General features: G+C 36.8%; 1 protein-coding gene across 3 annotated transcripts in view; it reads right to left on the bottom strand.

Moving 5' to 3' along the window:
- The window catches only part of TRAK2 (trafficking kinesin protein 2), a 71,339-nt gene that overhangs the window by 45,969 nt on the left and 588 nt on the right, over positions 1–24,782 (bottom strand). For 2 of the 3 annotated variants that reach the window (XR_002077145.2, XM_019439191.2), the window contains exon 2: positions 23,983–24,095. The exons of the other annotated variant lie outside the window; for it this stretch is intronic. The gene's annotated coding sequence lies outside the window, so the exon portion shown is untranslated. The remainder of the gene's footprint in view (positions 1–23,982; positions 24,096–24,782) is intronic. 3 annotated transcript variants of the gene reach the window in all.

Here is a 24,782-nt window from a genome sequence, read left to right as displayed (position 1 = left end):
TAAGTCAGAGAAAGACAAATACCGTATGGTTTCATTCATATGTGGAATTTAATAAACAAAACAAACGAGCAAAGGAAAAAAGGGAGAGACACACCAAGAAACAGACTCTTAACTACAGAGAACAAACTGATGGTTACCAGACTGGAGGTGGGTGGGGGGGATGTGTTAAATAGGTAATGGGAGTAAGGAGTACACTAGTGATGAGCATTGGGTGTTTTATGGAAATGCTGAATCCCTATATTATACACCTGAAACTAATATTACACTGTATGTTAACTGGAATATAAATAAAAACTTAATTCCCACCAACAGTGTAAAAGTGTTTCCTTTTCTCCGCATCCTTGTCAACATCTATTGTTTCCAGATTTGTTCATTTTAGCTATTCTGACAGGTGTGAGATGGTACTTCATTGTGGTTTTGATTTGTATTTCCCTGATGATGAGTGATGTTGAGCATCTTTTAATGTGTCTGTTAGCCATCTGGATGTCTTCTTTGGAAAAATGTCTATTCATGTCTTCTGGCCATTTCTTCACTGGATTATTTGTTTTCTGGGTGTTGAGTTTGGATAAGTTCTTTATAGATTTTAGATACTAACCCTTTATCTGATATGTCATTTGCAAATATCCTCTCCCAGTCCATTGGTTGCCTTTTAGTTTTGTTGTTTCCTTCGCTGTGCAGAAGCTTTTTATCTTGATGAGGTCCCAATAGCTCATTTTTTGCTTTTGTTTCCCTTGTCTCCAACAGGTGCAGTCACTCTGGAGAACAGTATGAAGGTTCCCCCAAAAGTTAAAAATATAACTACCTTACGACCCAGCAATTGCACTACTAGGTTATTTATACAAAGGATACAAAAATGATGATTTGAAGGGGCACATGCACCCTAATGTTTATAGCAGTGCTATCCCCAAAGCCAAATTATGTAAAGAGCCCAAATGTCCATTGACTGATGAATGGATAAAGAAAATATGGTTGGGGTACCTGGGTGGCTCAGTCAGTCAAGCCTCTGACTTCAACTCAGGTCATGACTCGTGGTCTGTGAGTTTGAGCCTCGCATCAGGCTCTGTGTTGACAGCTCAGAGCCTGGAGCCTGCTTCAGATTCTGTGTCTCCCTCTCTCTCTCTCTACCCACCCCCTCACTTGTGCTCTCTCTCTCCCTCAAAAACAAGTAAACATTAAAAAAATTTTTAAAGAAGATGTGGTATACATATATAATGGAATATTATTCAGTGATCAAAAAGAATGAAGTCTTGCCACTTGCAACAACATGGATGGAACTGGAGGCAATTATGATAAGTGAAAGAAGTCAGAGAATGACAAATATCAGAAGAGCACTCATATGTGGAATTTAAGAAACACAACAGATGAACACAGGGGAAAGGAAGGACAAATAAGATAAAAACAGAGAGGGAGGCAAACCATAATAGACTCTTAAATATAGAGAATGAACCGAGGGTTGCTGAAGGGGAGGTGGGCAGGGGGATGGGCCAAAGGGGTGAAGGGCATTAAGGAGGACACTTGTTGGGATGAGCACTGAGTGTTACATGAAAGTCATGAATCAATGGGTTCTACTCCTGAAACCAATAATACACTGTATGTTAACTAACTTGACTTAAAAAAATCAAAAACAAAAAAATAAAAAAACTTAAGACAGCAATCTGCAGTGGCCAGTGCAAAATGAAGTAAAATTCAAAAGTATTTCTTTAGGTATTTTGATTTCAACTCCAGCTGTCAAAAATTCATTTTCATATGCAAGATCAGTCTATTGTATGCAATTGAATTCTTCCCCATGTACCTTATTGTCCAAATTGCCATTCCTAAATCAATCACCACAAAGGAAAAGGAATGAAAATTGGATCAAACCAATAAAGATTTGCCCACTCCCATACCCTGAAACTGGGAGGAAGAAGAAAGCAAACTCTGAAATATATGACCATCAGGTATTTGAACAAAATCTTAATTAGGGGTTCTGCCAACAAAGAAGTGGGGGAGGGGATAATGATTCGTCAGTAGGCAAACAAAAACTTTCTTAAGTCTTTATGTTACATATAATCTTTACCAAGGTCTTTTAAATTATAATACTCCAGAGACCCAAATTTATAGATTATTAACCCGGCAATGTATTTTTAAAAATAGAATGGTAATGCAAATATAAGAATAAGCATGCTAGTGTATAATAGGCTATCTAGTGCAGGGTAAGCAAACTATTGCCTGAAAGATGAATTTGGCCTGCCCCTGAGATAAGAATAGTTTTTACATTTTTGGGACGCCTGGGTGGCTCAGTTGATTGGGCGACCGACTTCGGCTCAGGTCATGATCTCACAGTTTGTGAGTTTGAGCCCCATGTCGGGCTCTGTGCTGACAGCTCAGAGCCTGGAGCCTACTTCGGATTCTGTGTCTCCCCCTCTCTCTACCCCTCCCCTGCTCACACTCTGTGTCTGTCTCTCAATAATAAATAAACCTTAAAAAAATTTTTTTTAAAGAATAGTTTTTGCATTTTTAAATAGTTGAAAAAAATCAAAGTTAAAATGATTCAAAATGTGTGACAATTATATGTAATTCAAATTTCAGTGTCATAAATGAAGTTTTACTGGAACACAGCCACACTCACTTAATGATAAGTGATTGGGCTTTCATGCCTCAGTGGGAGAGCTTAGTAATTGTGACAGAGACCTTATAAGTCACCCTTTACAGAAAAAGTTTGCCAACTCCCAGTCTAGTAGTAAAATAATTCAGGTATTAAATAATCATCTGTCTAAATCAATGATTTCCTAGATCAACTTCTTAAACAGGGTTCCACCCTACATTTAGATACTTATAATTAGATCACTACTTCCTGAAGAATTTCAGTAAAGAATAGACTTTTATTTCCTACACTTACAAGTGTATTTAAAGTTATTTCAATATATAAGAAAGCATTTTTTAAAAAGTAGTAAGTTATAAATTTGCATGTGAAGAAAGAAGTAGAGAGGAAAGGAAGATAAAAAAGGAAGAAAGAGAGGGAGCAGGAGGGAGATGAAAAAGGAGAGAATAGAAGCCAAGTGCCTCTCATACTGGGCCAAATTGGTTTTTAAACAGAACTATGGTTCTTAAACATATTTTAATCAAAGACCATTGTGAAAATCTAATGATAACCTTGGGACCTTCTGCCTGCCACTCTTACCTACTAGGTAGTTTACTCTTATTATAGCATTCTTACTTTTTCTGTTTTTTATATTTACATGTATCACATAGAAACACAGTCACAAAAAAACTGTGTATAAAGTTCAACTATGGACTCCAGATCTTTGCTCTGGAGGATTGCTTTTTAATTAGTTTTGGAGGTGGTGTTAATTGTTTAGCCTTAACTCTTCTATATAAGAATAAAGAATACCAAGTTGAATACAGAACTAAGTCCATCTTCAGAGTCGTGCAGGAAGAATCTAGACTTCCAGGGCAATCCAGGAACCTGCCTAACCAGAAGACTGTGTACCAGGTCAGAGATGATCTGGAAATGATATGTTCTTTCCGATGACTCTTTAGAGCTAAGTAAATAAACCCTTTGGATGTGCCCTAGTCTAGATCTGAGTGCCTCAGTAGGATTAGTTTGGAGTAGCAATGCTGAGCATAAAACAATGTATGCACCTTGGCATCAGACAAACCTGAATTTTTATCTTATTTACTGGTCTTCTGACCCTGAGCACATTATTCAACAGTTCCTCATTGTCAAGGTTTTATAGGGAGGGTCAGGTATGAGAACTACATAAAAAATAGAAATTCCTAGTTTGGTACCTGACATACAGTAGACACTAAAATGCTCATTCCCTTCAGCTTCTTTTGTTTGGGCCTAAAGAAAAGATGATGTCTTCTGCCTAGTATTTCTTAAATTTCTGGCTCAACAGCCAACTCTGAGCTCAGAATAGCTACCCTGTTTAGACTACTCTATAGTCTAACGATTGAATAATCTTCATATATAAAGAGAAAAGGACTGAGCAATAAAGTGACGGGTGCCTTATAAAGCAGGACAACTGAAGAAGATTTTTACTGAAGTTCATTCCTTCAAGGATTCTGGGGAAGGGATGTTACAATAAAAGTCTTAACTATAACTAGTACCTTTATTCATAGCATAGAAGCTATATTGGTTTCCTACTGCTGCTGCAACAAATTACCAAAAATTTAGTGGCTTGAAACGACACCAGTTTGTTATCTTACAGTTCTGGACATCAAAGGATGAAGTGGTTTCAATGGGCCAAAACCAAGGTATTGGAAGGTCTGTGCTTCTTCTGAGGGCTCTAGGGAAGAATCCATTTCCTTGTCTTTTCTAGCTTCTAAGTCTGCATTCCTTGGTTCAGGACACTTTCCTCCACCTTCAGAGCCAGTAGTAGCAAAGCATCTTCAAATCTCTCTGCTTCTACTGCTACAAAACCTTCATCAAATCACTCTCTACCTCCCTTGTATAAATATGGACACCTATGATTACATTTAGGACCCAACTAGAAAATCCAGGATAACCTCCCCATCTCAAAATCTTTAATTTAGTCCCTTCTGCAAAATCCCTTATGCCATATAAGGTAATATTCACAGGTTCCAGAGTATTAGGATCTGGGTCTCTTTGACAGCCATTATCCAGCCTACTGACAGTGGTTAAGAACATGGATTCTGGACCTAGGCTGCTTATATTTGAACACCAGTTCCACCACTTACTAGTTGTACGACCTTGGACAAATTACTTCATCTCATTTTTTTCATCTAAAAATGGACCTAATAACAGGCTCTATTTATTTGGTGGCTATGGGGATTAAGTGAGTTAGGAGAGGATAGTATTAACACCCACCTCAGAGAATTGGTTGAGGGAATTACACAAGTTAATACATGTAATAGAACAATGCTTTAGAATAGAGTAAATTCTATGCAAATATTAGTTACTATTTCTATCATTACTAAATGGTATTACTTTAGTATCATTAATAATATTATTGTTATTGTGCCTTACACAAAGTTGGGAACAATGTAAACTGTACTTGTGACACTTTATGGCATTTTTCTCTTAACATAAGAAATCCCATTTACTGCCTGCCCTCTAACAAGTGATGTCAGTTTAGTGACATTTATCATTTTCCTTTCTAAGAAAGACTGCAGAATCAGAGTTCTAAATGTAGTAGAAACTGCTGGCAAACTCTGGCAAGCACAAACAACACATTTTCAGTGCCCTTCCTCGTTCGTACAACATATTCTTAGTATCTCCTTGAGCACAAACTATTTTTTATGCTCCATTTTTATTCACTCTTTTCAGGAACAACTTCAATGCTTTTCTCTGATCAACCAAACATGCATTATTTAACAAGAATCCAGCCTTTATAAATCATGCACATCTAGGAGAAAATAAAGTAAAATAGCCAAGTGACTTACTTAAACAAGAATACGACTTAAGAAGAACAACCAAAACATGTCATTGATAGAGATATTATTGGAAGAACACATCATGGCTAATGACTTAGTTTAGCCTAGCCATGGAAACTAAATGGTCAACAGTCTGTGCCTAAATATAGGTTCTGTGCCTTAAAAAAAATCTTGCTACTTCCTTAAAACAGGATATGCTGGTCAAAATAGGCTTACAGAAAAGACTAAAACAATTCAGAGAAACCTCATCTCAACAAAAGCACAGAGCCTACAATTAAAGTAAACAAAAGATTTAACAAACACATAGGGGCTATTGGGTGGCTTAGTCAGTTAAGCATCCGACTCTTGAATTTGGCTCAGGTCATGATCTCAGGAACTGTGATATCAAGCCCTAAATCAGGCTCCATGCTGACAGTGAGGAGCCTGCATGGGATTCTTTCTCTCCCTTTCTCTCTGCTCCTTCCCACCCTCAAACTAAACATTTAAAAAAAAAAAAAAAAAGATTTAACAAATACTTAAATTAGAAATACACTTTAAAACTTTACTATACAAATAATACTTCGGGGATTAATTTAGAGTACATGTCGTCTGCTTATTTGCATGGAGAAATGGGAAGAGTGCCAATCACCATCAGCAGGAGCTCTTTTAGGCAGCAACAACCCTAATCCAGTCTAAAGATAACCTGTATAATTTAAAAAATAAAATAAATTTACTATATTTATACATTAAATAGATTTTTGATGCAGATATGCACTAATTTTAATGTTGTCCAGCTACATCAAAGGTAAGATTTACCAAAAAACCCATTAATTTTAAAACCTGGTATTAAACCACAAAAAAGACAGTATGATTGCTTTAGTATAACAGTTGAAAAAAGGGGTGGGGTGTCACCACCACAATCCAACCTGAAGAGTGAGTAGCAGACCTCACAAAGGCAGAGACCACACGTCAACATCACGTCTAGCTGGACTGATGTGCCCCAGTATATTACAATCGGCTATATTCAGCATAGCTATTCTACCAGCAGTTGTAAAGTTCACCCTCAGGAAACCGGAATTGTGCCCAGCAAATATTTTGTATCCCCCCTTTTTTGGTATCATCTCTTTTTTTTTGTATCCCCCCCCCCCTTTTTAGAGATCTTTCTTAGATTTAAAGATCAGTAGGATTTTCAGAATATGAAATATACAGAGGCAGCTCTACTTACAAACAGGTTGGATTCCAAAGGCTGTTAAATCCATTGGTTTAAAGTCCAAAACCATGAGTGAGATTCAGGTTTATGGGCTCTGCATTCCTTTCTACCTGATATGATACATTTTGGGCATTTTTAAAAAACTTCTCTGTTTTGTTTACAATAAATATTTGCTGAGGCAGACAAACCCCCGCCACAATCTCTACCAACAGCAGAAGGGAGGGAACTTCTGGCAGCTAAGGAATCCGCACCAGAGCTTCACCTGCAGATAAGGAAAAACCCATGGTGCCATCTGTGGTTTCTGATAAGTTTCCACAGAAGCACTTGCATTCACCATGCTTAGCCTTTAAATTCTTAAATTCCTAACTTTAAATGAATTAATCTTTGAATAAATAACTAAAAAGGCATCCCACTTTAACAATCATCCTCTGCCAAAACAATTTCTAATTTTTTTTAATGTTTATTTTTAAAAGAGAGAGAGAGAGAGAGAGAGAGAGAGAGAGAGAGAGAGAGAGAGACAGAGCATGAGCAGGGGAGGGGCAGAGAGAGAGGGAGACACAGAATCCAAAGCAGGCTCCAGGCTCTGAGCTGTCAGCACAGAGCCTGATGCAGGGCTTGAACCCACAAACCATGAGGTCATGACCTGAGCTGAAGTCAGATGCTTAACTGACTGAGCCACCCAGGCACCCCATTTCAAAAAAAAAAAAAATTTTTTTAATGCAAAACCATTTCAAACATTCACATTTCTTCATCTTTTGCTGTCAATAGCACAGGTCCATCTTTTTTCATGGAATTGTCTTTCGGAATCATTCTTATTGTCTAATCATATGTTTAATATGTGTAATTTTTGCACTTTCAATTTTTTTTACACCATTTCTACTTTTGTGTCCATCAATCTACCACTAGCACTGCTTTTAGGGACAAAATGGAGTTTGTATCTACTTTTGAGATACCTCAAAAGTATCTATATAAAACAAACATGCTAAAAATAACAATAATGGCTGAGTTGAAATGACCATCTGTTGGTGATCAGCAGAACTGAATCTGCTCTGGGGCATACTCTGTCTCTAGCCAGAAAGTTCTTGAATTATACATTTTAAACAGATGAGTTTGTGTCTAAAAAATGTAGAAGAAAGTAAATCTACCATGCAAGAACAGGGTTTTCTGTCCTGTACATTTAGACATGTAATTTGAGATGTTACTCATGCTTGGCATTTCATTTCAAGCCAAATATTAAAGGTCTGAAGGAAACTTGAGCCTGATATCTTGTTTGCAAAAGATAATGAATTTACATTCTTTGAAGTAAGCTAGCCCAAACTACTGAAGTGGAAAGGAATACTATTTCTCTGTACTTTCCTCAACAAATAGTGAATAGTGAATAATGAATAGTGAATGGGTAACTGCTCATAAGTATCTGTGATTCATCAAGGTCTTTAAATCACTAAGAGCTATAAAACCACCACAGCAACACTGAAGGTTTCCTAGACAAGGAACCACTTGTGAGTCAATGATCAATTTTACAGAAGAGCAGCCACACTATACAACTGTGGTTGCACACTGCATACTTTACCTTTTATAAAGTTAGGCAAATGATCCAAAAGCAAAAAAATAGTAGGGGCTTTTTCAAGAAAGCAAGGTCTAGTCATTATCAGAGCCATTTTGTTTCATATTTCACATCTATATCCTCATCCTCATAGCTAATCACAATAGCTCATCAAAGTACAATGACAGTCATCAAAATATGAAACCAATCATGAGGAAAATGTTAAATCATGCTTCCAAACATACTCTTTAACAAGTCATAAAAACAGGATTTAAAAGAAAGCATTAAAAGATAATATTTTATGATGCTTAAATAATTAAAGTTTACCCATCTGGAAAATTCACACATCCAATGTGTTGGAGTACCAATTATGGCATCTAATAAATGTTATTGCTATCGTCAGATATTATTTTCAAATTCTGAGAAGTATAATATTAAACATGTTAGTAGACGTGTTTCCCTTTCCTAATTGGCCTTAGGATGAATTACATACGTTGGTATTCAAAAGTTAAACAGCACCTTTATATTTGTAACGGACTATGAAATAACATATACTACATAACCCATTTATTTTTATAGATTCTTATTAAAACTGAATCTATACTTAGATAACTTAATTCCTCTATGCCTCAGTTTCCTCATTTATAAAACTGGGACAATAACAGTACCTATCTTATTGAGTTGTTATGTGGATTAAATGAGTTAATATTTATTAAAGCATATGTTAACAAACTTGGGTTTGCAAGCATAATTGGTTCCAGAAACATGCTTGTAATCCAAAGCACTCAAAAATCAAAGTGAATTTCAAGAACCATTGGTTCAGTTGTGATCATGTGATGTTCAGCATCACATACTTCTCATATTGCAAGACATTGCTTGTTTATCAAGTTAAAATTTATTAGAAATGTTTGCTAGTCTTATGGAACATTAGTAGAACAAGTTACTCACAATCCAATGTTATATTGTACTTGATACACACTAAGAATTATTTATATGTTAAATATAATTTAGAAGTTAAATTGATGGGGAGGTAGAATTATAAAATACAAACAATACCATTTCATGATACCTGGTCATCTGGATGTAGAAGATATAGAATTCAGATCAATTCCTACCCTTCTACATTGTTGACAGCTCTATTCTCAAAAAGTACATGCTCTTATAAAAAGCATGGCTATATATTTCACCTGGAACTGCCACCTAGCAAAACTTCAGGAGTTCTAACAATTACTCTTACCTAAGGTAATCCTTTCTTGTTACTAACTACTAGTGTTAGGGAAACTCTTATAAAAATTTCCCTGAATAAAATGCTCATGGTGGGAATGCACGGTGGGAGTACAGCCATTCAAAGAAACCAACAGAAACTATGTAGTCAAATTAAATACATACATACTCTACCATCCAGCAATTTTGTTCCTGGTAATTACCTGCCTCAAAGAAATTCTCATATCAGCCTATAAAGAGACACATACAAGATTGTCTTCCATTTTGCTGTTAGTGAAAGTAAGGCGAAGGCCTACTCCATGGACAGTACATAGGTAAAATATGGGCGATACACACATGGAGCAACATAGCACTAGAAATATAGTGCCGAGTGAATAAAGCAAGCCCGGGGTGCCTGGGTTGCTCAGTCCATTAAGCGACCAACTCTTGGTTTCAGCTCAGGTCATAATCTCATGGTTCGTGAGATTGAGCCCCACATTGGGCTCTGTACTGACAATGCAGAGCCTGCTTTGGATTCTCTCTCCCTCTCTCTCTGCCCTTCTCCTGCTTGCATTCTCTCTCTAAAATATAAATTACATTTAAAAAAAAAAAAAAGAAAGAAACAAAATTAGAGATATACCATAATGACATTTACACAATAAATTAATTTTTTTCTGCATTAAACTTATAAACACATTAAAATGCTTGCCTGTGGGTTAGAAAGTGAGGGAAACTTGGAGCAAGGTAGGAGATAAAAGGGAAAAAATTTAAAACCCAAGGAAGCCCTACTGTTCTTTCAGAAGGCAGACTACTTCTCATATAATTATAATCATGTCTCTTCAAACTCTATCTGAAATCCTATGTCCTTTCAAGAGAGCACTATTTTCTCTGTCTGATCTGGCAAAGAGCTACACAATGTTAGACAATATATCCAATTCCAATATTGCAAAAGCTTTTTCAAGACAGGGTTTTCTTATAATTTCTAAGGTGTGGAGACTGAGTTTAGTATGAATTAGTTAAATATTTAAAAGTTTGGGGCCCCTGGGTGGCTCCATTGGTTAAGTGTCTGACTCACAATTTCAAATGGCTTTTGTTTGGGAAAAATACATGGAAAAGCCACTTGTGGAAGGTGAGGCCTTGCAACATCAAAAGAAAGGCTAAGATGCTCTACATAAGATTAGGGAAATAACTGTTTTTTCTTCCTCTGGAGAGGGAGACAGAAGCCAGATGGCAGTAGCTCAGAGGCCACAAGAACACCAGGAATTTGCAGATATCTTAGGGAGGGTTTTGCTTCCCCATAACATGAAATTGAAGGTTCAAGACAACTATTTAGCTTTTAAAGGGTCTGTCTGGACACTCAGCTGACATTTGGGTTATAGATACATTAAAATATTTGTTCACAACACAAGAAACAACAGGGGTTTGCAAGGGTGAGGAGAAAAGGGAAACCTCTTACACTCCTGGTGGGAATCTAAACTGGTGCAGCTACTCTGGTGAACAGTATGGAGGGTCCTCAAAAAGTTAAAAATAGAACTACCCTAGGATCCAGCAATTACATTAGGTATTTACCCAAAGGATACAAAAATACAGATTCAAAGGGGTACATGAACCCTGATGTTTACAGCAGCATAATCAACAATGGCCAAGCTATGGAGAGAGCTCAAATGTCCATCGAATGATGAATGGCTAAAGAAGAGGTGGTGTGTGTGTGTGTGTGTGTGTGTGTGTGTGTGTGTGTATAATGGAACATTACTCAAACATCAAAAAAATGAAACCTTGCCATTTGCAACAATGTGGATGGAGCTAGAGTGTATTATGCTACAGTCAGAGAGGCAAATACCATAATTTTATTCATGTGTGGAATTTAAGAAACAAAACAGATGAACATATGGGAGGGGAGATAAAAAGAGAGAGGGAAACAAACCATGAGAGACTCTTAAAGACAGAGAACAAACTGAAGGTTGATGGAGCAGGGTGGGTAGGGTATGGCAAGATGGGTGATGGATATTAAGGAGGACACTTGGTATGATGAGCACTGGGTGTTGTATGTAAGTGATGAAGCACTGAATTTTACTCCTGAAACCAATATTGTACTGCATGTTAGCTAACTAGAATTTAAATAAAAATTTGAAAAAGAAAAAAAGGAAATACATGTTCCTGAAATAAACTTTTATAGCCCCCCAAAATAATAAATAAAATAAAATAAAATAAAATAAAATAAAATAAATAAAATAAAGTAAAATATTTATTTACAAGAGCAGTTGGTGTCAAGAATTTATATTCTGGGATTTTAATAAAATCATCATACCTATAATATTTTAAAGTCTTTTTTTTTAACAGAAATTTGTGTCCTTTTGATTCAAATCATGATTCAAATAATGATTTTTGATTCAAAAATGAGTAATGCAGAGTAAATGGCATAGAATTTGGGATTTCTGTTCTCTTAACCAAAAATGGGGGAAACACCTCGAGCAGAGACATTTTATACAACAGGTTCCAGATTCCATTGGTACTATACCACAAAAGTATATATACTATATTTCTAGAACCAAATACATCCTTACCCAACAAATCAGAAAGTATTTTCTTTCAATGTTGATTGGCAATATTTAAGCTATAGATTAAATCAAGAGATATCATCACCTGAAAACCTACAAACAGTTCACAGAAGATTAAAAAATGAACTGAACAGATGTAATCATGCTGGCAGACTTAAGAGTATTATTGTATAATCTGCTCTTCAGGACTTATCTTCAAAAAAAATAGCTAAGAAGACCCCTTAAACACCACTTTAGCATAGCAGTAAGGTAAATACAAATTTTAAAAACAGAATTAATTCAATAAGAGGTAGAAACCTGTGTCTTCATTTCTCTTTGTCTCCTCTAACAATCAAATGTAAACTTGCTCTTGGTGACTTAAGATGATCCTAAATCCTTCAGTTATTTTAAACTTATAATAAGGTAGCCGTTTCCAAAAGATGCCAAAAGAAAAAACTGTAGGTACTACAGTTCTTCAGATCAACAAAGTAATCAGTGGCACCAGGACATGCAATCTTATATGACCAGGAACAGGGTGTAACTTAAAATGGGAGTGGTCAGAACAGAATATTATAAACATATTTATAAACATATATATTTCTAGAATGATTTCTAGAATTCTACATATCTAAGACATATAACTTTTTCAGTAATGTAATTCTGCTAAGCAAGGAGATGTTCAAATTACATTGTGGTTTAGATATTAGTCATTATTTTCCAAACCAGTTGCCACAATTAACTCTAGGACTTCAAAATAAGGTTATCTTTTGAGGGAGAACTGACACGCAATGGATGACTCTGGTTTGCCAATGAAGTTCAGGTAAATTTTTTGAGCTATGGCTATTATCTGCCACTCAGGAGACAATGAGATTCTGAGCCTGACAGGCACAGTAAGTAGGCAGCTGAGAAAATTTCAGAACCGTCTTTCGCTACATGCCTTACTAATAGCTAGTAGCCCCTGTTCTTTAGGATTTTATCAAGCCCCTCTCCTTTCTCTCCTAAGGAATCTCATCTACTTCAAAGGCCTTAATTTCTAATTATATTATAATTACTTCCCAAGTCTCTATCTTTAGCCCAAATTGGCATAGGACTTTAAACCACAACTCTAAACATCAACTTGTAATCAATACCATAAATTCATCACATTCCAAAATGAACTTATATCCTTCTCCCATGAAACCTGTTTTTTCCTGCTTTACTAATTAGTTAATATTATCAGTTTAACTGACCAGCAGAGCCAAAAATCTAAGAGTCATCTTTCTTCTTTTCAATTCCTTCTTTTCATGTAGTCACCTGTTCCTGTCTACTTATTCTCCAAGCCTGTTGCCATGGCCTTAGTTCAAGCCCTTCTCTCTCTCTGGCTACTGCAATAGCTTCCCACCTGGTCCTCCAGCCTCAGCCCCTTCTACTGTGAGCTAGTGTGGCCTACTGCTACTCAGCCCACCCCTCCCCATTCCCTAAGCAGATTGTTCCGTATGCTTCAGATGTCCTCCATGTCTAAAAGCACACAAAAACACAAAACTTGTGTTAACTTGGCTTCTCCTACAAATTTTCCTATAAGAGAAAAATACAGTTTGTAAACCAAAACATACAGTTCACTTGATAGTTCTACTGTACATTAATGGCAGACATTCTGGCTTGTTTATTCTTCTTGAGTGAGTTTGCTTAGTGTGTCTTTTCCTCCAGATCTATCAACTCAGAGTACACTGAGAAAACTTCAGTTTCTAGACTTGAACAATTGAATAGGAGACATCACTGCCCTGTGAGACTTTTCCTGAGCAGATACTATCTTCTTTTGACAGTGAAAACAAACCAACTTCTATGTTAAATTCATGAATTTGCTGTAGAAAATAACAAGTGAAACTAGCACTATAAAAGTTTTCTAAGATCAGCTGATAATATTAAACAATTGATAATAAAGACACAAGAACCTTCTGTGTTTCAAATGAGAAACACATGATAAAGAAATATATTCTCAATTTTGATCCACATTCAGTCTTTCCTAATAATAATAGATAATACTGATGGAGTACTTACTATGTGCTAAGCATTGGAATAAAGGCTTTATGCACATGATCCCTTTTAATCCTCAGAACCCCAAGATGTGAACATTATTATTGTCACCATTTCATAAGCAAGAAAACTGAAGCTTAGAGGTTAATTAACTTGCCCAAGCTAGGATAATGTCAGAATCAAACCCAAGACTATGTTTTCCAAAGCTGGGTCATCCAAACTCTTGAGCTCTACTATCAAGAGACTGGGAGTGTGGGGGACAGTGAGCATGTGTAGTCTGAGAAATTCTCCTTTTCCACTCCACTAAAATTAGTGGAATATAGACCAAAATAAATCCTTATTCCAATAAATTAAGTCTACCTATATCTTGATATCTTGCATATGCCAGGCATTCAATAAATATTTATTGAAATGAATGAATCAATCTCTAGTCAAGTTATATCCTTGCCTTCTGTAGTAGGGGCAAAAACGAAACTACATGAGAAACCTAAGACTGTCAGAGCATTTGAAAACTGACAGCTTTCTTAGTACAATTTACAAAGTCTATAAAGGTTTCTCATGAGTTTCAGTAAGAGATGTTAGCTATGGACAGGACTCTATCAATTAAGCCCACCAGTTACAGTGAAGTTGCAAAGTCCCTAGAGATGAGTTTGACAACACTGTGGCAAAACCCACAAAACATTTAATAATGACCCGCTCCCCAAGCTTTCTTATTTTAAAAACATTGGTAGTAAAATATTTTTCCCCTAAAGTTAAGGCATGGTAATGAGAAAGTCCAACTGCTATGGGAGTGGGGGAAAAAAGTCCTTAGAACAGACTAAAAAGAATTTGATGACTCAGGGTCATTACTATGTCTAGCAATCACTATATTATAATATAATGACTACAGCTGTACCCTCCAGGATTATAAGCTTTTAAAAAGCTCTTTCTTCCTACAATAAATCGTCAGAAAATGCTAATTTTTTGGAGATTGTAAGTCCACTTCTCATTTTCTTTTCCCCCTCACTGTGAGGCTATTACACTTTGCCATTGCAGGGTGCCTCTCTGCTTTCTAACTGGCTGTTGGCTGAGAAACCAGACAACCAGGTTATTAGAGAACCCAGAAGGTGTCTCCTTGAGACTGAACCCTAGGACCTGTTTTTCTGCCCTTGGCTAGCTCCTCAATTACCTCTTTCTTTCATCCCTCCAGCACTGGGATTTAGTTGGCTTGTTTCTCTTCCTTTAGCACTATTGTCAAGTGCTTTTCTCATCTTGGTGTCCTTTTTTCTTTTCTATAGGCTGGCTATGAATACACTCTGTCCCTTCTTTATTGAACCCCAAGAAAAATATAGGTTCTTCTCTCTTTTGTGAGAATTTTACTGTTAATTGCTATTGAGAAATACATAGTGGATTACAAACATGGAAAAAATGGTTTAAGAATTCTTAAAATTTTTCATGATTATTTTACTTTTTTTAAAGAAATTTTTTCTAATGTTTTTATTTATTTTTGAGACGAGAGAAACAGAGCATGAGTAGGGAAGGAGCAGAGAGAGAGGGAGACACAGAATCCAAAGCAGGCTGAGCTGTCAGCACAGAGCCCGATGCGGGGCTTGAACTCACGGACTGTGAGATCATGACCTGAGCCAAAGTTGGATGTCCAACCGACTGAGCCACCCAGGTGCCCCAATTATTATTCTACTCTTTAATCAGTATTTATTGACTGCTCTTCTTGGATGTTACCAGACTATGTGCTCACTATCTTCCTCACTATAACACTGTGAGCTTTTTGAATGACAGTATTTTATTTTTGTATGCCCCAAAGCTAAAAGCAACAGACACATAATAGGCTCACAATACATACCTAGCTATAAGCTTAAAGATTAAAAATGTCAACACACTGAATTACAGAAGTAATTTAGCGAATAAAACTGATTAATACATTTCAGTCCAACGTCAATTAAATGAACTGCCTTGAAAAATTAAGCAAAGATTGAACATTTGAAAGAAAACACTGTATTTGCTTTATGAAAAACTCTATATGAGGGGTGCTTGGGTGGCTCAGTAGGTTAAGAGACTATTGATTTCAGCTCAGATCATGATCTCAGTGTCATGTGATTGAGCCCCTGCTTCAGCTCCACACTGGGCTTGGAGCCTGCTTAAGATGCTCTCTCTCCCTCTTCCTCTGCCACTCCCCCTACTCCTCCCTCTCTCAAAAACAAAACAAGACAAAACAAAACAACAACAAAAAACACCTCTATATAAGAGTTTGCTGTTAAAAGGGTGATTTATCATTTTTATAGCAACAATGCAGTACCCACTTTTCTTGTAATAACGAAAAAGAACTAGTTGTCAGTTTCAAGGGAAGCTAAAATGGAATCTTTGGCTTCTTGCTTAGATTTATTATGTTTCCCACTAATAACATTTGCAGCTGTTTATGGATACATTTAAAATAAGCCCCACATCAAATGAAAATGATCAAATATCTTCTTAAACGCACAACTGCTAATCTAAGTCTTGTTTGTAGTCTTGAATTTGTGACTAAAAATAAAACAAAGGAAGTTAGTGGTTTAGCCTAGTACTAGCTAAAGAGCTAAAAATGATTGAAAAGAAAAATTTTTTAAGTTGTTATGTGCTTTAGAAACAGTAGTACCGTCTCAGAGACAGTTTAGTTGGTTTCTAGTCTCCATCTCTTCTTTTCTTCCTTCAGACAGAGAATGCTCTTTCTTAACCAACAAACTTGTCTTTGTTTTGATTTATATCACTGGCCTGAATAACCTCAAAGCACCAGACACAACATGCCTAGACTGAAAGCAGTAAGAGTAGAAAGCAGAGCTTTGGCACTTGGGACACCAAACATGCATTTACTTAAGTGATGAATTTTGGAGAAGTCCATTTTCTAAGTTGACATGCATTTTAAATATAAAGAAGTAGTTAAATTCTCCTGGAAAATTCACAAAACCACGTGGAATGGGGCTGCTGTAAATTTAGTCATCAACCATGGATCTCACATCATAGGCATGCCCTCCATTATCCTCTTAAATGTCCTTTTCTGAGACAGCTCCATACCACATCTTTGACATTCATCTCTGAACCCGTCTGTTCTCCATCCTTCTTACTTTTATTCCTGCCACCAATAAATCTATATCATCTATCGCTAGATTTCTCTCCAAACTCTGAGAATTAAACACAAGCATAACCTCAATCATCCACTTGCACACTTGTTAATCAGAGTATAAATTAGCAATTCTCTTAGAAGAACTGGGTGGCTGGAAGACAGAAGTGGGAGAGAAACTTATTTTACAATTACCTTACAATTTGTCTACCATATGTATATGCTCACCCAGGTATAAAATATTGAAACATATGTTACTTAAAAGTCTCTACTCCTGCCTTCTCTAAACTTTGCTCCACTAGTTATCCCTATTCAATAGCAACCTCCTCCTTGGTCAATTATCATGCTCAAAACCTTCCACTTTGTTCAAAACCTTTAAAAAAAAAAACAGATAAAATTTAAAATTTAAAATTTCTCTTCTTCAAGACTCTGGGTTCCCCTCTAGCTACTGCTCTCTGTTCTCAGTCAAGTTTCTTCAAAGAGTATTTACTCTCTTCCTTTTATTCACACCTCAACCCCACTATAATCTGATTTTTCCTGAAACTGCATTCTCTTCAGTTACCAATAGGCCCTGTTTACCCATCCAGTCATGATTTCTTAGTTATCTTAGTATCTCTTGTTCAGTAGTGTTGACCACTCCCTAAACTTTCCTATGACTTTCCTGAAGTCTACATCTTAAAATGAATGCACTTTCTCAAATCCCTTCATTGGATCACCCAGCTCCCTCCCCTTGATCCTTAAATGCTGGTGTTCCCCAAAGTTCCAAATGTGACTGCATTCTTTATTGCTGCTCTTGTTCATTTACCTTTGTGCAAACCAACCACTACCTCTGCAGTGTTAATAACTCCAAATCTGGCTCTTCAGACGAGACTTCCTCAGCTCCACTCAAATTTCTCACAGGCTGATTATATTCCCTTGAATTGATCCACTGAACAGTAGTAGATGCCTTCTTTCTCTCATCTTCCACATCCAATCCATTACCAAATCCTATACAGTCTAATACCAATATATGCCTCAAATTTGCCCACTTTTCTTCATCCCCTCTTCTGTTATCCTAATTCTACCCATCATTAGCTCTTAGTCTATGAACCAGCCTCTTATAACAGGACTCCATGCTCAACTTCTTGCTCTTTGTCTCTGTAAGGCAACAAGAAAAATGTGTTAAAAACTAAACTCCTTTGGGGTGCCTGGGTGGCTCAGTCAGTTAAGCATCTGACTTTAGCCCAGGTCATGATCTCACGGCTTGTGGGTTCGAGCCCTGTGCTGACAGCTCAGAGCCTGGACCTTGCTTTGGATTCTGTCTCTGTCTGTCTCAAATATAAATAAACATTAAAAAAAAAAAAAACCCACCCTAAACTCCTTTAAAAAAAAACAAAACCTAGGATAAGATCCATACATCAAATCACAGTCTACAGGGTCTGGCCTAGTCTGGCCCCCTGACTACTTCTCTTCACTCATCTTGCACCACTCTCCTTGCTTATACTCAGCCACAGAGACACAACCTTGTCATTTTTTTTTTTTTTTTTTTAATTTCCTCATCACATTCTCTCCTATCTCTGGGCCTTTGTAACTGTTCACTGTACCTGTAATACCCTTTCCTCTTATTGTTTATATGGTAACTACTTCTCACTCTTCCAGAAAAATCATCCTCAGGGAGAAGTTGCCAGTCTACCTCATCTAAAGTAGCCAGCCTCCCCTGCCATCTTTATTTTCTAATTCAACATCTAATTTGTTTCTTTCACAACATATATTACAATTTACTTTCAGGAAGTAGTCTTCCAGGAAGGAAGGGGGAGGAGCTACCTTCTCCCTTTCTTCTCTCTTGATGATCAGAATGATTAGTAGATAATGGTAGGAGCTTAAGCAACTCAATACTAATTTGTAGTTGAAATGAACTATTAACTGAACTAGTGGGTGAATTCTTTCACCATGAACACACATATCAATTTTTTTGTTACACACATAGTGTAACACTCTTAAATTAGACCCTTAACTATTCCTTCCTTATTGTCAGAAAGCTTTCTAAAGAGAAAGAACTTGAAGTTTGGCAAACGCTAATGGATATAGACATGGATAAGCTTCAAAGACCTCAATGATCCTTACAACATGAATTAGTTCCACTTCTATACCACGAGTTAACTTTGTATGCTCATTTTCTAGCACAAATAAATCATAATCCAGGGTGTTTAAACAGGATATCCCAAGGTTATATGAATCAGTAACAAAGCCAGGAACATTACATATTAAGAAGCTAGTTATAGAAGAAATTTCAGTAAAATGACCCGAACTAACAACTGGTCAATCAGCTGCTTATTGGACAGTTTTCAACAAATGCCTCTTGAATTAAACTAAAAGACAAGAGAAAAAAAGTGGTATATGACAGCCTCTGACCTAAGGGAGTTTAAAGATCTAAAGAAATCTAAGATCTATCAGGGAGAGCTCTAATGAGCTCCATGATCTAGATTAAATCTAAGATTTCATGATCTAAGATAGCTAAGAAAAGAAGATAACACCACCAGATAATAAATATCTAATGAGTTTTAGAACAGAACTGTTCTACATATGAGTCAGTGGGGGGAAAGCTCTTTTTAGCTGAAGTGATCTGGTTTCACACAGGAGTAAGATTTAAGTAGGTTCCTCAAAGATGGAAGGATTTGAACGGTGAGAAGGGGAGTGTCCAGTGGGTAAAAGACAAAGAAAAAAAAAGAAGAAGAAGCCCCAAAGCAAACAGAAGACGGAGCCAGTTGGGCAGCAGTGTATAGACCAATTTAAGTAAGACTGATTATGGGGAAAGTACTTGGAACCTTAAATTTGGCAAGTTCAGATTAAGAAGTCTGAACTTGATCCTATAAGGAACAAGTTTCTAAATGAAAGTGACGACTGAGGGGTGCTTGGTTGGCTCAGTCGGTACAGCATGCAACTCTTGATCTCAGAGTTGTGATTTTGAGCTCCATGCTGGGTGTAGAGATTACCAAAAAATAAAATCTTAAAAAAAAAAAAAATGACATTTAAGAAATCTGGAATCAGAATACAGAATAAATTTCAAGGATAGAAAAATTTGAGATAAAAATCATTTTAAATGTTATCAAATTATGCCTGGATTATTGTAATAAAGGCATAAATGAGGTGAATGGGAACAGTAAGAGGGATTTGTGAGACACTGAAGACAGGATTTAACTTATGAGTTGGGACTAGATGAGCTTTATCCTCTCCTAAAAAATAATTACATCTAGCATATACCTCAATCATTTGACTTCAAACCTCACAATTTTCATTGCCCCTCATTCCCTAAGAGCTCTCCTTCCCAGGCAGTTGGTGTCCCCCCAACCCCAGACTGGATTCTCCACCAACATAATATAGCCCAGACAAAACAAAGGATTCTCTTTACCAGCTCCCTAGACACACCAAGAAACCCTCAATCCTGTAACTTTGTTCATGCAATTTCTTCTACCTTTAATATCTCTTCTCCTTCTACATATTCAAAGTCTAGCCATTCTTCATACCCCAGTTCAAATGCCACTTTTTCCCAGTGCCAGTTTTCCCAGAAGCCTCAACTTGAAATAAGATTACTTCTGAATACTCTCCACTTTTCTCTAAAACATTTTAACCATATAATTATTCCTTATCTCCTCTGATAAACTATATACTTCCTACAGCACACATAACCCAATTTATTTTTTTTATTACTCCCTCCTTTCATAGGTACTTGAAGATCTTGATAAATAACATATGGTAACATGTAGTATAATGGCTAGGAGCACAGACTGTGAAGACAGGCTGAGTTTGATTCTAACACTTACTATGTGATGATGGGTAAGTTACTCTTTTGTGCTTCAATATCTTTACGTATAAAACGGAGATAATAATGGTAGATATTTTATAAGGTCATCAGAGGAGTTGGCTTAAAACAGTGTAAGCCCCATAAAACTGTCTATTAAATGCAGTGGGCAAATACTGAACATTCTGTGGTATAAAGCTTTATATATTTACGGAAAGCAAAATGTCAAAAGTAAAGCTGGTCTCTAGATACAAATTCTTCCTAAATCCTCCCATGTTTGCCCTAAGGGTTAGCTGTGGCCTTTAAAATCTTCCTTAACAATAGTTCTGCTTTAGTTTGACACTTCAATACTGCAAGAAAATATTTAGTTCAGCTTCCACCTAATTGATCTCCTTGCTTCCAGTCTTATCCTCTTTAATCCATCCTCCACAAAGTTCAGAGTAGTCTTTCTAAAATGCAGATCTAATGTTTTTCCTCTGCTACAAACCCTCTCCATTCCATCCTCCTTAGGATAAAGTTCAGCTCCTTAGCATTTCATACAAAATCGTCTTAATATGGCCCCAGCCTAATCTCCAGCTTCATCTCTCAACACTTCTTACCATGAAATCTAATCACCTGGCACACCTCAAAGGCTTTTTGTATGTCATTCCTTTTGCTAGAACATCCCTGCAGTAGTTTGCTAGGACTGCCATAACAAAATACCATAGACCGGGTAGCTTAAATGAGAGAAATTTATTTCCTCACAGTTCTGGAGGCTAGAAGTCGAATATCAAAGTATTGGCAGGCTTGCTTTCTCCTGACACTTGCAGATGCCTGCCTTGTGAATGTGTTCTCATATATTTTTTTTTTCCTCTGTGCACACATCCTTGGTGTCTCTTTTTGTTTCCAAAGTTCTTCTTCTTATAGACACCAGTCAGAATGAAATATGACCCACCCTAAAGGCTCCATTTAACTCAATCACCTCCTTAAAGGCCCTATCTCCAAATACAGTCACATTCTGAGGTTTTGGAGGTTAAGACTTTAACATATAAATTTTGGTGGGGCACCATTCAGCCCACAACAACCCCTTCTCCTTTTCTTTGTCCAGGCTTATTCCCATTTGTTTTTCCAAGACTGGCCCAAGCCTTCCCACCCCAGGTAGATTTCACTCCCTTTCTCTCTGTTCCTATAGGACCTCTGCATGTTGCCTTCTGTATACTGCTATCCTATTAATACACTATCACAATTGTGTCTTTCCCTCTTCAGACTGTGTTTATTAAGAGCAGGGGCTAAATCCCTAGCACAGTGTCTGGCCCACTGAAGATATTTAATAAAGATTAGATTATTGAGAGAAAGTAGAAGAAAGAATAAGGACTTTGAAGAAAGGCAAGAGTGGGTTCAAATCTCAACTGAACCATTTATTCTTATATCTTTGGGCAAGTCACTAAATGCTGAACTTACATTCTATCTAAGGTAGTTGTACAGATAAATGATCTAATTGTAATAAAAACACCCAGTTGTGGGGTTGGTTCACAGAAGGTGCTCAGTAAATGTTAAAGATTTCTGAGCATGCCTGGGTTTGATATCCAGTTCTATCACTTAGTAGATGAATGGCCTTGGGTATGTTAACTTATCCTCTGCTTCAATTGCCTATCTACAAGAACACCGCATAATGCTATTGTGAGGATAATATAGGTAAAATGTTGACCGATATCTAACACACAGTATTATGAAAATGTTTCCTATTATTACATGAGCACTGCAGATCTGAAAAAACATGACTGGAAACCATGAATAATTTAGTCCCTTCATTCACTAAGTCATTTTAAATGTATTATTTTAATGCCTCAGATTTCTTAACTCAAGAGGATGGTAACTAAAGAGGGTAGAAAACTGGTACAGATGATATAAAGAGCTCAAAATAATCAAAAAATACATATTACTATCTGTTTCATTTCTTATATTGATGTTTAACATTTTCGGTATTGATGTGAAATTTTTAGGAAACTAGTTTTTCTATTCTTTGTGGCTACTGATGTTAACGATGATTTTCAGTACAGAATAGCACTCTGGCTCATATTTTCAATTGTAGAATCACTAAACCTTTGAACTGGAAAAAACCTCTGAGATGAAAATCCAGTCTTATCATGCCTTACACAAGTAAACTGCGCTAGATTTGGAATGGGCTTTTAGGGTCTTAATGAACACCTCTTCGGGAGACAGGAATGGTAAACAGAGAGAACACTTTGTTCAAAACTAGTAAAGCAGGGGTTCAGAACCTATTCTAGATATTCCAGGTATGTAAGGAACCAGTATTAGGAAATAATGCTGGAAAATAGTTTTTAATCATCCAACCTTTAAGGCGAGTAATTTCTGAAGTAGGTACAACTTACCCGACCTGTAACTTTGAAGCAAGGCAGATTCAGGTTTGAATCTTCGCTTGTTACATAAGCAAAATCTTTGAGCCTCAGAGTAGCACAATAAGGTTATTATAGATTAAGTGAGTGAATGTATGTAGAACTTATGACTGGTGTGCCTGGCTGATTGAAAGGACAGCTGACTCAAACACAGGTTTTAACTGCAAGGGTCCACTTATATACAGATTTTTTTTTTAATACAGCACAGTAAATGTATTTTCTTTTCCTTGTGATTTTTAAAAACATTTTCTTTTTGCTTTTTAATGTTTATATTTGAGAGAGAGAGAGAGAGCGAGAGAGAGAGCAAGCGCGCAGGCGGAGGAGGGGCAGAGAGAGGGAGACACGGAATCTGAAGCAGGCTCCAGGCTCTGAGCTGTCAGCACAGAACCCAACTCGGGGTCTAACCCACTAACCATGAGAGCATGACTTGAGCCGGATGCTCAACCAACTGGGCAACCCAGGCGCCCCAACATTTTCTTTTTTCTAGCTTACTTTATTGTAAGAATACAGCATGTAGGGGCGCCTGGGTGGCTCAGTCAGTTGAGCGTCCGACTTCGGCTCAGGTCATGATCTCACAGTCTGTGAGTTCGAGCCCCATATCGAGCTCTGTGCTGATGGCTCAGAGCCTGGAGCCTGCTTCAGATTCTGTGTCTCCCTCTCTCTCTGCCCCTTCCCTGCTCATGCTCTGTCTCTCTCTGTCTCAAAAATAAATAAAAACATTAAGAAAAAAAAATTAAAAAAAAAAAGAATACAGCATGTAATACATATAACACAAAACATGGTAATCAACTGTTTATGTTATGTTCTGGTCAACAGGCTGTTAGTAATTAGGTTTTCGGGGAGTCAAAAGTTATACCTGGATTTCTGACTGTGCAGGGGATAGGCACTCCTATCCTCCATGTTGTTCAAGGGTCAACTATACTCAAATGTTTGTTCTTTTTTATGGCTCCTTCAACAATGAATAAAAATCTGTAAAAAAAAAAAAACAAACAACACTGTCTTTCATACATGTGATTGCTGAATGTCTGAGACTTGTTGAACATTAATTTTAAAAATAGAAAGCTGGAAAAACTGCTGAGATGATAAAGTGTCTTTATCCCTGCCCTTTCTCACCACCAAATGTCCTTCACAATTTGTTCTGTTTGTTCTGAGGTGTCACGTCAAGGCTATTAACAGGCTATTTGGAGATCACTGTAACTCAGACTTCCAATTCTATGGCAAAGATTTGAAGGTCAGGGCAATTTTTGCTGAAATATCTATTTTTAAAAAAAAAACTGGAAGAGTCCATACCATTTTATTCCTATGATCCATTCTAGCTTGGTGAATTTCCAGTGAAAAGTTACTGCTTTTTTTTTCCCCCTCGGCTCAGAAACTGCAGGTTTTAATAAAAGGTTCGTGGGCAATTAACTGAGATCACCATTATTATTATGACCCAGAACTCTTTTAACTGTTTAGATTATGCTGGTACTAAAAACGACATCTGCCAATATCTATTATCTATGCTTGAAACTAAAGCTAACCATTTCTTTTCAAAGATATGTGGTATCTGGCTCAAAATCAATCTGAAGAAAAGCCCAAATCAACACAGAAAAGAGCTCTTTGCAATATCCTCTCCTTTCGCTCACATCACAGATGGTGACCGAGGCTTAAGGTTTA

This window comes from Panthera pardus, unplaced genomic scaffold, assembly GCF_024362965.1.
Source record: "Panthera pardus isolate Hobbes unplaced genomic scaffold, ASM2436296v1 HiC_scaffold_10, whole genome shotgun sequence".
In the NCBI taxonomy this organism is placed as follows: domain Eukaryota; kingdom Metazoa; phylum Chordata; class Mammalia; order Carnivora; family Felidae; genus Panthera; species Panthera pardus.
This window is presented reverse-complemented; position numbering and strand designations above follow the sequence as displayed.